This window comes from Peromyscus eremicus, chromosome 1 (genome assembly GCF_949786415.1).
Source record: "Peromyscus eremicus chromosome 1, PerEre_H2_v1, whole genome shotgun sequence".
NCBI classification, from domain to species: Eukaryota; Metazoa; Chordata; class Mammalia; order Rodentia; family Cricetidae; genus Peromyscus; species Peromyscus eremicus.
In genome coordinates, this window is record NC_081416.1 from 139,126,658 (window position 1) to 139,138,633 (window position 11,976).

The following is an 11,976-nucleotide window of genomic DNA, read 5'->3' on the forward strand; positions in this document are numbered from 1 at the left end:
TCCTATTCATTTGTTTAATCATTCACATTTATTTATTTATTTATTTATTTATTTATTTATTTATTTATCTATCTATCTATTTATTTATTTAGTGTGTGTGTATATGTGTGTACACGTGTGCACTTGTGTGCATGTGCTTGTGTGCATGCGCTTGTATGCATGTGTGCATCATTACACATGGGCTCTAGTGCTTTCTCTATCTGTGGTGTTCTTGTGGCAATCTGAGGTCAACTTTCAGGACTCAGTTCTTTTTTCAATTCATTGTCTGTCAAGCTGTCTATACTTGAGTTAGTATATAAAGCTTATCACTGATTCTCATGCTAGGATCTTCTCTTGTGGTAAGATTACTGTGTATTTTTTAAAACTTTATTTACTTAATTTATTTGTGTGTGTGTGTGTGTATGAGAGAGACAGATATACAGAAAGAATACATGAATGAGCATTGATTTTTGAACTCAAGATGTCCTGTATATCTCACTAGGTAACCATAAACTTAGCCTCCATACACTCTACATTGTTTTTAGTGCTGTTAATTTAGCCCAGGATCTTATTTGTGTGAAGCAATTGCTCTGTTACTGAACCATACCTGTAAATCATAAGTTACTTTCTAAATCAGCCCCCTCAAACTCACTGTCTTTCCTACCACATCAGTACCAGGTAACCACCTACCACATTCCATTTTTTACAAAATTTTTGGTAAATATCTTTTAGAGGACCTTGGCTGGATTTATGATGAGGTATGCTTACTGAGCATGATGAAATGAGGCTCAATGATTACTCTGAAGTCTAGCCAAAGTGTCATATTAATGACTTAGGTAACAAAATTTTGAAACTTAAGTTATTAGAATATGATAATCACAAATTTTTTTCAAGGAGACTAGAGCTGTAGATTTTTCCAATATAACAAAATTGGTTTTATACCCATTACATTTTCCTTTTGTAAAGTGCCTCTATGTTCACATCACATAATAGCATTCACCTTGATTTTCATTTGATAAAGAAACTTGAGAAAGACCTTGGAAGCTAATGTGTCTCTTCCAGTTACCCAGTTCTTACCCTGGGTTATAGTTTCTTGAGCATGTTCCTAGTCATTCTGATAGCTTTTCCATTTACTGTATTGAGATATTGCTAGATTGTTAGTAAGACATTAATTGATTTTGAATAAGATAGGGATTTGATATTTACTAGAATGCTGAGGTGGAATTCAGAGAGGTTAATTTATCTTTATCTTCATAAGGCATTGGTGGAATAGAGAAAGTGTTACTATGATATAAACAGGGAGGTGAATTAACTTTGTGATTGCTGATACTGAGTGTGAGTAATTATTATGTTGTTTGGCAGCAAGAGAAGTTATTCTCATTTTGGGACACTTGATTTGGCAGAGTCTGGATAATTATCTATATACCAGTTTGTTTTTGTTCCTCTGACATGCCTCCTTGAGCATTTCTTTTTGTATATCAGCTACTGATGTAGTGTTTTCTTACTGTGGAGTATTCTCCTGCCTTTGTAAGATTTACCTCTGAATCTTTGCATATCTGCTTGTATATACAACAAGTAGATTTATGTTCTCCTACAATTGTAAATCCTCTCTAAATCTTGAGGTTCTGGTAACTTTTATAACTGATACAATATTATTTTAAATATATACTAACTCATTGGCATAATTTAGTTAACATAGAAATGTAAGATGCTTCTTGATTAAACAAAGTATTAAACAAAGTATTGTATTTTACATGGTTCAGAGTCAAATCAGAAAATACTTGTATTTATTTTTTGGTTTATTTTGTAAAAATTACTTAGATTTTTGAACAAGAATATGGTATGTGGAATGATTGCTGTGATAAAACAAGTAACCACAAGAGAAATTTCTATTACATACTTAGTAAAAATCATCATTTCATAAAGATTAATGCAAGCAAATTAATGTTATATTCATGTTTTGAGTTGCTAAGGTTAGTGTGAAACAAGGGGCTATAAAAAGTGCATAAAGTATAAATTGAAAAAAGGCATTTTCACTACATGTGAGAAGTCATTCAAATATGATTGTCATTTTCTTTATAAAGATTACAAATCATGGTGTTTGTTAAAACATAGAAGAAATGTTTTAAATAGTTTCAAAATAAAAGTAGAATTTCTATATTATAGTACAATCTTTTATTGGATTATTGGATTATTGTGGCTATCCTTTCGATGAGCTTATGTTTATTTACTTAACAAATTTCTTTGTCATGATGGAATTCAGAAAAACATCACCCTATTATATCTAGTATTGAATATTCTTTTACGGTGACATGTGTATAATAGAATAATGCACCATGTTAATTTAATCTTATAAGGAAAAATGATAGATGATTTTTGCATTTGAAGTTCACTAAATTACTAGAATTATTTTATTGCTTGTTCAGGAACTTCTAGACTGTTTTCATGCCATGTTAAAAAGGATTCAGTAGATAAGAGGGTACCATTTCAGAGAGATGATTTTACATGGCTATACCCAATGAGAAATTATTAGATATGTTTTGTGGATGAATCTGATACCAAGGAATATTTGACCTTTATGATAGGAAAGTTGTCTGTGAACAAAAGTCTAGTGACCCTATGATATTAGTCCCCCAAATCATCAGTATTTCAAAGACATAGTACATATCACATCCATATAACTAACATCATTTACAGCATTTTCTTACATGATATAAATAAAATGTATAATTTTTTGCTGTTTTAAATTTTTAGATTTGATATAAGTATGATTGTCCCATATTACATGTATGTACATGCAGTATTATATACATATTAACTCATGAGTATGTCTATACTTAGATAAAACAATAGTTGCTGAAATACAAGATTACAGATTTCTTTGTCACCAGAGAATATGATACAGCAATGTGTTTTTGTAGTTGTTCATTGTGAATTGTGAACTGTAAAGTAAAGGCAAATATTTTTTTATATTGGAATTGCTGTATCATACTTTGGATTTATAAAATTAATCAGTTACATTCATAAAACATCAGAAATCTGTCGGTTCCATTTATCACTCATGTTTTTAGTAACTGAATCAGTGATTGTCAGTAAGTAAGCTACATAATAAGATTTGATCCACATTCTCTCTGTTTAAATATTTGTGAGAATTGTAACAGTTGTTATGTATATTGTGCAGACTTTTTATCCAGTCTAATTCTCAACTTGTTTCTACTAGTATCTATTCATTTTTTTAAACATAACCTGACAGTGTTTGACTACTGCAGAAATAATAGACTGACTTTGTATAGACTGTCTGAAATTCCTACATTTGTAGAAACACCAACTCCCATCAACTACCATATACACAAGGTGTTAATAATAAGATTTAATCAATCTTAACATTAGAACTATCAATCTCTGTCTTCTTTTTAATCATATGAGGTTTGTTTGAGCCACTTTATATATATATATATATGACTACTTTTGCCTATATACATAATTTCTGATTACATTTTCTGAATATATTTTACTTTTAAACCTTAGAATAAGTGCTTTTGTTTGATAAAATGTTTTAAATCTGTATAATGTTTCAAATGTATGTAGTTACATTATTTTAAAAACTTCATGATTAGAGAATAAGTTTTGTTTATGGAAAGCTATGTTTAAAACATTTGGCCTGTAATAGTTCAGATTTTAAATGTATAGACTATAGGAAAAGAATAAATTATTTTTGTTGTTAAAATACTTATCTTTATGTATGGTTCATTGTGTTGTATGATAAAGTTGAATTACCTGAACATAGTGTTAGCAAAGGCCTCTTTTAATATATATAGTACAAAAATACATTATGTGTGTATATTCTACCATGGTGTCAAGATACTCTTTTTAGCTACTAAATTATTTAGGAGTATAACTCAAATATAAGCATATAAAATATCACTGTTCTTTGAAAAATGTGTATGCTCTATGAAAGGCATGTAGCTTCATTTTATTTTTCTGATCACTGAGATTTGTGATGCAATTTATTTCTCCAAATGATCTAGATATTTCAGAATTACATAGTTCTGTATTCATCTGATACATGGCAAAATTAACTTTGTAAGTAGTAAGCTATTTTTTATATCAAGCAACTGGTAATTCTAGAGATACTGAGACTTAGAAATTATAAGCTTATAAATATATTGTAAATACTATGGTCTATTACAATTAATATGACAAACTGATAGTTTATAGAAGGGATCATGGAGCTCACAGTTTTTCATGTTTGTTTGAATGTTAAAGGAGAAAGTTATAAACACTATGCATTTACTCTATTCTCATAGTAGGATAGTTGACCATTTTTTCATGTGAGTTGCACATTAAAAATGACATGGTAGGTAATTCAGTTGGCTTGTTGAGCAATAATGAGCCTACTGATGCACCTCTTTTCTACTTTTTTTTGTCAACTTTCATGAAGATTTTGTACTACCTCTTGGGACACTACAAAGTTTTGTATGTGTTTCCTGGTTGCATGACAATATTCAAGACAACTTTGTAAATAATAGTCAAATACAAAATTTTAACATCTAGTCTTTCTAGATGTATAGAGTGTCACAGGGTATAATTTTGTAAATATATCATTGTAAACTTTCATTGCATCCACTAAATTTCGGGAATGAAAATTTTAAAGTTGAGATTTTTTTTTCTACTTTATGTTCATTATTTGTTAGGGGAGTGAGTTTTTTTAAGAGTATTTAAATTTAGCTTTGGCTACATATATCAAGAAAAATCTTCATTAACCATAGGATAAGTTAGGTTTATATTGTACAATTAAGGGTGCAAATTATAATTCTGTGGTTGTATTAATGATAGGCCATCATGTAAAAATACCTTGTTAGTCATTATAGGAAAAAACTCTTAAAAAAGAGTTACTTCTACCTCTGAATTAATACACTATTATATTTACAATGCATGACAGCATTCAAGACAAGTTGTAAATAACTGATAAATATTTCCATTTGAAAAATCCATTTTTTAGATATACATTCTTTTTTTTGGGGGGGGGGTTCGAGACAGGGTTTCTCTGTATAGCTTTGCGCCTTTCCTGGAACTCACTTGGTAGCCCAGGCTGGCCTCGACTCACAGAGATCCGCCTGGCTCTGCCTCCCGAGTGCTGGGATTAAAGGCGTGCGCCACCACCGCCCGGCTAGATATACATTCTTAACAAAATATAAGCCTGTGGATATTTCATTGTAATCTAACATTAATCAAATTATTCCAGCAAATGCTTTTTCAATGCAATAGATAAGGACTACTCAGTTTTCTAAGTATAAAAATGTTTCTAAGTAGTTTCTCATGGAGAATAAGCTAGGTCTTATTTTTACTTGCAGAAAAATTACTTAAAGAAAAGAATTAGATACTTTTTATGTTCATGAAGAAAGATGAACAGTAAAAAAAGATTTAAATTAATGATATAATTGTAAAAGCATTGTTTCTTTCCTATTTAACCTAGGCAAATTTGTTTATTTATATCTACAATTATATTACATTCACATATACATCTTGTTATAGTAGTATATAAACTACTTAGTATTCATCTTTCATGTGTTTTTGTTTGTTTTTACATTAGTATTCCCACTTTACAAATTATAAAATTAATATACTAGTTCTAATTAAGGTTATTTAGACACATTTTGTGTTAATGAAGAGTCTGTAACTTTATGTGTTTATACATCTTATAAATTTATATATTTATGTATTTATACATCTTCAGTGTATAAAATTTTAAAAACTTGTTTTATTTTTGTATATTTTTCATGTAGGATTATTAAAGGTAAACATCTAGTGTTCCCTCTAATGTACTGTAAGAAAAAGTAGCCTGTATGATATTAAAGGCAATATAAATTATACAGTTGGGCTTGATGAGGAACACTTATACCAGCACCTGCCAAGATTATACCCTGCTACATACCCAGTTTGAGGCCAGCCATGAGTCATAAGACCCTGTGTCAGAAGAAAACATGAAAGGAAAAAAAAAACACTGAATACCTTCCTACAAAATCAGGAGTTATAAGACTATGTAAATTAATTTGATATTTTGGAGTTGGCTACTAAGATTTTTATGATTTCTGATTCTCAAGCTTAATTGTTGAATATAAAAATAGCAAAATGTCAGATCTGTCAGTGAACAGATAAGGATTATAGCTTAAAGTGAATGTAATTTCGTATTTTAAATATCCATTTTCTGTAGAAATGGTATTTGTTGAATTTTAATTGAAGAAATGTACAATTGACATACATGTAGATATATTTTAGTTGTTCCAATTAAAGTGGATAAATAAGAAAATGTTAATTTCACATAGGTAATCAGTCTGAAAGTTAATACTTCTGTATTACGATGTATGTTATTTTCCAGTAATGATTGAGGATTTGTTCAAGTAATTTAAACAGTGTATTCATGTTTGAAATTGTCACATGAGAACATCTAGAACGAATGAACAATTTATGCAAACAGAAAACATGTTCAGGAAGAATGTTAAAGTTTTAACACTCCAAAATAGAAAGGAGTAAGATCACTTCTATCTGCCTTTGTATTTTATAATGGCCTTTGCAAATAAGCAACTAAAAAACAAGAAAGAGACAATTTATGCCTGTATCTTTGATTGACAACATCATGGGAGTAATGGGTTGCCATAGCCAACTTTCTATTCCTAGCAGCCCTTATGAATGGTTTTTGAACATTTTTGTGAAGAATTTTAGACACTCCAGCACCTTATGTGTCAACAATGAGTTTTGCATTATCCAATGATAAAAAGGAGAAGATGAAAATTCACGTGAGTATTAAGCTGATCATATCTTGAGTGATGAACCTATGAGTGAAATGTATTAAATAAAAATGTTTTAAAGGGTAAACATTTGTAATGGCATGGTATCCTAATAGGTATAGGATGCTATATTAGATAGTTTTTGTTATGTCACATTTGGGATAAATTGCAAGTTTTAATATTACATTTTTGTGCTTAGAATATAACCCAGGGTCTGAAGCATGATAAAGTACAAGTGGAACCACTAAACTACTTTTCCAGTCATTCTATGTAATTTTTATATAGATGAAGAATAGATTATTTCTTCATTGTATGTGTTTGATATGCTTCAGGGATCTCAAGTAGGCATTTAGGGATGCGTAGATCCTACAAAATTACCTGGGAGAACTTTAAATAGTGATACTATTATATAGAAATTGAGAGTGGTAGATAGATGCCTAAACTTAACATTCTTTCAGATCTGAGCTCTGTCCCCAGCTACCTGTGGTGACTCACTGCTGCCTGTAACTCCAGAACCTTGGAAATCTAAAATGTCTCTGAATCAGGCATCTGCTCTCACATGCATATATTCACATACAGGCACATATACATGAATTAAAAATAAGATGCTGGAGTCAAGGCTTGTTGGGTATATGAACTGTATTTCTGGGGGACTTCATTTTTAACACCCAAAGACATATTACTCATCTTTGGGTATCTGATGCTATATTTGCTGTTAAATATGAGTTTTTGGCCCTGAGAACAGAATAATGCTCCTAATACTTGCTTTATAAACAACATGCTTTGTATTGGCTACTTTTTTATCAGGTAATTATGATGACAGACTTATTAAACCTACTGTGATAGCAACTTATGGAGTCTACGAAAATTTACTAAAGTGAGCTGCAAACTATAGGTAAGAAAGGATTTTAATTTTATTATTTAATTTTCTTTTTTAATTTTATTTTATAATTTAATTTAATTTTACATATCAGCCATGTATTCACTTGTTCTCCCCCCTCACCTTCCCCCCAGCCAACCCCCTATTCCCACCTCCTCCAGGGCAAAGCCTCCCCAGCGGACTGAGATCAACCTGGTAGAATCATTCCAGGCAGGTGCAGTCCCCTCCTCCTAGGCTGAGCCAAGTGTCTTTGTATAAGCCCCAGGTTCCAAACAGCCAGTACATGTGGGACACAGGTCCCAGTCCCACTGCCTGGATGCCTCCCAAATAGATCAAGCTAATCAACTGTCGCTCTTATCCAGAAGGCCTGATCCAGTTGGGGACTCCTCAGCCATTGGTTCATAGTTCATGTGTTTCCATTCGTTTGGCTATTTGTCCCTGTGCTTTTTCCAACCTTGGTGTCATACAAACCCTCCTCATTCTCGCTAATTGGACTCCTGGGGCTCCACCTGGGGCCTGGCTGTGGATCTCTGCATCTGGTTTCTTCAGTCATTGGATGAGGTTTCTAGCACGACAATTAGGGTATTTGGCTATCCTATCACCAGAGTAGGTCATTTTGGGCTAGATGTAGCAAAATATTATTTCCAACATTATTGTTTTCATGTATTTGAATTTTCTGAATTAAAGAAATCATTTTCTTTCCCAGTGATTGGTATGAAATCTGTGGCTCTCATATGAACCAGAGTACACTATGAGTAAACTGTAACTGCAACCTTGAATTAGTTATTTTATAAATCTTAGAGATTTGTCTGAGGTATCCAAAGCTTGTGTCAAACTCTATGTAGCTGACTATGGACATGAACTTCTAATTCCTTTGTCTACCAGGACTAGATAGAGATGTGCACCCTCATTCCTGATTTATGCAGTTAGAGGAATTACACTCAGTGCTTTGTTCATGTCTGGGAATTGCCATCTAACAACATCTCCAGTCCTCCTGAAACAGTCATTTTAGGAGGTCATTTTATTAAAACAATGATTTAATACATGTACAAATGGTGTTGCCCTTTATTTAATTGGCTTACGTATTCAATTTTGGTTTTGTGATTTGTTCCTTAGAAAGAACACATGATAAAAGTGGAGATAAATTGCTTAGCAGTTAAAAGTGAGTACTTCTCTTTCAAAGGCTTTTGCGTTTAGTTAGCTTAGTAGCTCACAACCATCATACATAATACACCCATAATTGAAATAATGAAAATAAATATTTAAAAAATATATGATCCAATCACTTAAGCATTTATATGGGCTCACAGTACAGTGAACATTCTACAGTGGTGGGGAGAGCATGTCAGCAGTAGCATGCTGGTGGTCACATTATATGCATAGCCAAAAATAAAAGTAAGCAGGATAGGGAGAATTTACACGGAAAACAGGTTCAAGTGGCCATATATGCTTATTTGAAAGTGTTTGTATTTACCAAACTAGCAAGGACAATGAAAATTAAATTAACTCAGTAATACAGAAAACTGACTTGCTCAGTACTATTATTTGTGGTTTAAGAATAAGAAATACCTGTTTTTATATTAAAAATAAAATATGCTGTACTTTGATAATACTAATGGTTCTGAATTTCTTCCTTTGTGCTTTTAGGTGATCACCAAAATAGATAATCATTGTATCTACAACCTTCCTAATTGTAAAAAGATCTCAGAAGGTGTTGCGTGACTAATCTTATTGGTCATTAAAATTGAACTCGGCTTATTGGATGGAGACTGAAATAATGTCTTTGAAGAAAATATTTTATATATATTTAAAGACTTTCATTGATTTTGTTGGACTAACTCAAGAAATGGAGACACTACCACATGGATAAAAATAGTATGATGGAACTGACATTGGCTTCATCACAGTGTTTTCATAAGTACGAAGTGCTTCTCATGATAGTAATGACTTCATGTTAATCTTGAAGTTGATTTGAAGTAAATTAGAACTGATTATAAATTTTCATTTTCAAATGGTTTAACTGTGTAGCACAGTCTGACATTTGAACTCCCTTTGCCTCAGGTGCCTGAGTGGTGAGATTATAGAAATGGACCATGTGCTAAGTTAGAACAGTGTTTTATGAAGCTTTATATTACATTTAAAATTCATCCTAATTTTAACATACAGTGTTAACCAAAGTTTATGGAGTATTTTTTTATACATATTTGTAAGTGCATCTTTCATGAGTTGAAAGAATAGTTTTAAATTTTCTATGTAGTCATTATGTTTATATGGAAATATAAATCTCACAGAGAGTTCAGAATAATTTGTATTGCTTTGATGTACCATGGCAAATTATATCAAATCTACATTTTAGTCAATACCCTAAGATGAATTAGTGGATTTGAATATTATTATTAAATAAATTATTAAAACTACAAATATTTTAGTTAATAGTACACTTCTTGTTTTTACTGATAATATAATATTATAAAGTATTATTTATTTAATATTATTGAATCATCATGCTGTTCATTTCTATTTGTTGTTCTGTTTGAGTTTCCATGCTGAGTACCTGTTACTTATTTATAAACCCATTTGTAAATGAGTCTGTAAACAGTTCACTGTGTGTGTCAAATGAAATACTATCTGTTTTCTATTCGTTTTAATACTAGGTTGTACATAACTTATTCAATGAAATACAATCATGTTCTCTCATGTCTTTGGAGTCTTGTTTTTTTTTTTCTTTTGCAAGCATGTTTATGTTCATATCATACTTCGCTGTGTTGTCTCCCTAATTTTTCATCAGAGATTTTTCTATTTCTTTTGCTCCTGATTATTAATATCCTAGAATATTAAATAATAAAATTATTTCCATTGAATAATACTGTTCTTAAAATATAGCATATAGAAAAATCATGTAATTTGCTGCATGCTTGTTTGCTTTCTCTTCTGTTAACTTGTTAATTACTGATGATTTATACTGTCTTACCTGTTCTATTGAGTTCAGCCTCCTTTCTCTTCTTTTTCAGAGTATTCCCTGTATGTAGTCAATTTTTTCCTCAGAGTTGATGCTTATAATTATTTGTCAAGTTGGAAAAAAAATGCACTTTTAATTTCATTTGCACCACATTTAATAGATTAAGTAGGAGAGAATAGATTTCTTTAAAATTGAGTCTTCCTATACATCCACAAGGTATGTCTTCTATTTGTAACTAAATGTTTTCACACCTTTGCATTCCATAAATTTCAGTAATATAATGGCTCGTAACATAATTTCAATGTGATTCATGATATATGAAATTCATTTTCACATCCTTTCCCAATAGTCTCCATTAAATTTCAAAAATTCCTACTATCATTTTATCACGAAAATATGAATTGGATAGTACTTCTAGAATATATACAAGTATGAAGTACTGTTAGATTCTCTTGTAGGTAATGTTACATACTAAAGGTTTTTCTACAAATTCAGTGTTGGTTTTAATTTTTCAAATTTTTATTTTTCATACTTGCCCTTTAAATTATCACTTAAGATAAAAATGCCCCAGGATAGTTTGGACCTCATGGTGTAGTTCATGTTAGAGTTGAACTTTCAGGAATCCTCCTACCTATGTACCTCCTCCAAATAGTAATTAACCTTTCTAAATATTTTATTCCTGGGCCTGGAGAATATATTCAGAGTACCTAATGCACTGGCAGGCCATGTTCCATTCCCAACACCCTTCTTATTAGTCTTATAGTTGTTTGCAACTGCAGCACCAAAGGTATCTATTTCCTCATCTCTTTGGGAATATGGATTCATGTTGATATACCTTACAAGCAGGGTTTTTACTTGAGCAAAGCCACTATACTACATCACTTAGGAATAACATTTACTTCTCCCTATAGATACTCAGGGAGTATAGTGTATGAAACATAACCCATAAATAATGGAACATTGATTTGCCCTGTCTTTAAATCCTAAATCCTTTGCAGTTACCTCCTGCCTCTGAATTTAGTGGAATAGCAGCCACACTTCATCCCCAAAACATTTCTCTGTTCTTTCCATATTTGAGCTCTTAAATTCTTAAAATTCCCTTTTCCCTTTAAGTTTTCTGAACCATGGAAGGAGTTATATTAGTACCTAGCATCCAAAAAGTATATAACAACACATTTTCTAGTAATGTCCGTGTACTAACTGCTGCATTGATGTTATAAAAAGGTGTTTCTCTGGCATGAAATAAAACAAAGAAGTGGTTTTTATCCTTAACACTAATGCCATAGTTGTACCATTAGGCTCATTGTATCTGGCAGTCTGGTTTGTAGCTTGCATTGTTTAGAGCTTTGTAAGATCACAGATAGCACTTT

General features: G+C 31.4%; 1 long non-coding RNA gene and 1 other non-coding gene across 2 annotated transcripts; both read left to right on the plus strand.

Moving 5' to 3' along the window:
- The first annotated feature begins 723 nt into the window (after positions 1–723).
- LOC131903223 (small nucleolar RNA SNORD64) lies at positions 724–788 on the plus strand. Its single transcript, XR_009377467.1, has one exon. It is a non-coding gene; the product is annotated as a small nucleolar RNA SNORD64 (small nucleolar RNA).
- Positions 789–5,086: 4,298 nt separating this feature from the next.
- On the plus strand, positions 5,087–9,827 carry LOC131902332 (uncharacterized). The gene is made up of 4 exons (XR_009377066.1): positions 5,087–6,776; positions 7,575–7,662; positions 8,764–8,809; positions 9,295–9,827. It is a non-coding gene; the product is annotated as an uncharacterized LOC131902332 (long non-coding RNA).
- The last annotated feature ends 2,149 nt before the right edge of the window (positions 9,828–11,976 follow it).